Genomic DNA, 3,201 nt, shown 5'->3' with positions numbered 1-3,201 from the left:
TTCCACTGTTTGCGAGACTTTGCTATTAAAAAAAATACATGCAATGTTTCATTTCATTTCATTTCAACATTTTCCTCCATGACCCAGGAATTCTATCACTGTTAAAAAAATTAAAATAGTGACAGCACGTAGCAACTAATCAACTGGAAACTGCTTTGCAACATTTTAATAAAAAAAGAAAGTGCAAAGTACATGCATTGGCAAAAAGGCAAAGGAGAACTGAGAAAAAATATTACAAGTGACTAAGATTTGGAATGCACTGTCTGATTAGATTAGATTACTTACAGTGTGGAAACAGGCCCTTCGGCCCAACAAGTCCATACCGATCCGCCGAAGCGTAACCCACCCATACCCCTACATTTACCCCTTTTAACCTAACACTACGGGCAATTTAGCATGGCCAATTCACCTGACCCGCACATCTTTGTGACTGTGGGAGGAAACCGGAGCACCCGGAGGAAACCCACACAGACACGGGGAGAATGTGCAAACTCCACACAGTCAGTCGCCTGAGTCAGGAATTGAACCCAGGTCTCTGGTGCTGTGAGGCAGCAGTGCTAACCGCTGTGCCACCGTGCCGTCTGATGGAGTAATTAATGTAAGTTCAAATTGACCAAAAAAAAGGGAACTTTAACAAATACATGAAGGAGAATAAAGCTATGTACATCTGGGATAAACAAAATAGATTGTGTAAATATCCAACACAGAACTGATGAGTCAATTTTTTTTAAATGTCAAATTGTTTGATGATTCGGTCCAAGTTCACTTCTTTGTGTAAATTTACAAAACTACTTCCATTTATCCAAGACATATCTGTGTCTCTTCATGCTGATTTAACTGAATATCAGGCAGTTTCTACAAAAGATACTCAATCAGAAACATTGATTTTATAATGGGGCAAGAAATTACAAATCTGGCCAGTTGTGTTTAATAGCATGATTGTCAGCACCTTTCACAACCTCAGGACTTCCCAAAACAGTATTACCAATTAAATAATTTTTTGAAGTGTAATCACTGCTATAAAACGTAGGAAATACAAAATTGTTTCTTTATTGTCACTGGGCCAAAATCCTGGAACTCATGCACAGTATTGCTAGTGAGGATCTCCTACAAATACTTCAGCAATCAAGGTGCAATTTCAAAGTTTGAAGCCAATGCAAAACTTGGGAGAAGTGTAAACTTTGAGAAAAGGGTCAATTAAAACTTTAAAAAGACGTGTGTGTTTGGAGAAAATATGGCAGATAGTTTTCAAAGTGGAAAAGTCTGAAATGATGCACTTTGATACAAAGAACACGGAGAGACAGTATGAAATAAAGGATACTTATTCTAAAGGCTCTGCAAGAGCAGAGAAACGTCGATGTATACGTAATCAAGTCATTAAAAGTGGGGGGTAGGAAGAGCTGTTAGCAAAGCTTACAGTATTCTCAGCTTCATAAATAGAAGCAGAGTACATGATTAAGGAAGCTGTGATGAACTTATATAAAAAAGTTAAAAATCATTCAGTACCAGGTTATAGTCCAACGGGTTTATTTGGATGTATTAGCTTTCAGAGCGCTGCTCCTTCACAAGTAACTAGTGGGACAGGGTCATAAGACAGAATTTATAGCAAAAGATCACAGTGTCATGCAATTAAAACAGTATATTGAACAAACCTCGATTGCTATTAAGTCATCTTTTAGAATGGGTTGTAGGTTTCAGTTCATTAATATGTAAATCCCAGAACTTATTTTAGGTCACATTCTCAAGGTTTTATAAAAGGTGACATCTCAGCTCAGACAATGTATTAAAGATGGGGTTAGAATCTGTCTGTATCGCAATCTTGAGTCAGACTGGTTCTGTTTCCAAAGTAGGAATTTATAAAATGTTATATGGAATGACTGCCTGCAGGTTGTGCGCTTATTGAGCAAAAATAGAATATATCTGGAAATTCACCCAATAGACATGTGTCAATGTGTGTGCGCACGCATGTGAGAGAGTGTGTGTGTGTGCTTGGTAGAGTATGAGTGTGACTGGTTAAACGTCAGCTGGAGTATCATTTACATTACTGGGCACTACACTAGGAAGGATGTGAAAGCATTGAAGAGGGCACAGAAAAGGGCAAAAGAATGTTTCCAGGGATAAAGTGTTTTGCAAAAGAAGCAAATAGAAGGTGACAAAATCCTTTTTTAACATTGCAAGTAGGAGATGGACTGCACTGTCTAGAAGGTTCAAACAAAGCATTCAAGACAGAATTAAATGATTAATTAAATAGAAACCATATGTAAGGATACAGAAAAAAGGCAGGAGATTGTAATCAAGTCAAAATGCTGAGAGAGACAGTGCCTATGCAATGGACAGAATAGCTTCGTTCATTTCTATGATTGTCACCACAGCTTTCTCAAGGGCAATTAAAGATGGACAATAAATGCTGATCAGTCCAGCAGTGTTCACATGCCATGAAAGAATTAAACAAATATGTATAGAACAACAATGCAAGTGATAATATTAAGGATAATCCAAAGAGATTCTACAAGCATATTAAGAGCAAGAGAGCAGGCTCTCTTAAAAGATCAAAGAGGCCACCTTTGCATTGAACCTCAGGAGATGGGAGAGATATTAAATAAATATTTCGTGCTAGTTTTTGCTATGGAAAACAAAAATTGAAGCTAGAGAACTCAGGGAAATAAATATTGATGTTTAGAAAACAGTTCACATTACAGAAGAGGAAGTGCTGGAAGTCTCAGAAAATATAAAAGTGGATAAATCAGGTTGTAAGTTTGCTTGCTTAGCTGGTAGGTTTGTTCTCGGATATTTCATCACCATGCTAGGTAACATCAGTGAGCTTCTGGTGATATGCTACTGTTCTGTCCCACTTTCTATTTATGGGTCTTGTTCTGTTAAGGTGGATGATTATCTTTTCTGGTTGTTTTTCTCAGAGATTGGTAAATGGGTTCCAAATCGATGTGCTTATTGATGGATTTCTGGTTTGAATGCCAGGCCTCTAGGAATGCCCATGTGTGTCTCTGTTTAGCCTATCCTAGGATGGACGTGTTATCCCAATCAAAATGGTGTCCTTAGTCAGTGTGCAGGGAGCTGAAAATGTGTTGCTGGAAAAGCGCAGCAGGCCAGGCAGCATCCAAGGAACAGGAGAATCGACGTTTCGGGCATAAGCCCTTCAGGAATGAGGAAAGTGTGTCCAGCAGGCTAAGATAAAAGGTAGGG

The sequence above is a fragment of the Chiloscyllium plagiosum genome, chromosome 13, assembly GCF_004010195.1.
Source record: "Chiloscyllium plagiosum isolate BGI_BamShark_2017 chromosome 13, ASM401019v2, whole genome shotgun sequence".
Classification (NCBI taxonomy): domain Eukaryota; kingdom Metazoa; phylum Chordata; class Chondrichthyes; order Orectolobiformes; family Hemiscylliidae; genus Chiloscyllium; species Chiloscyllium plagiosum.
This window is presented reverse-complemented; position numbering follows the sequence as displayed.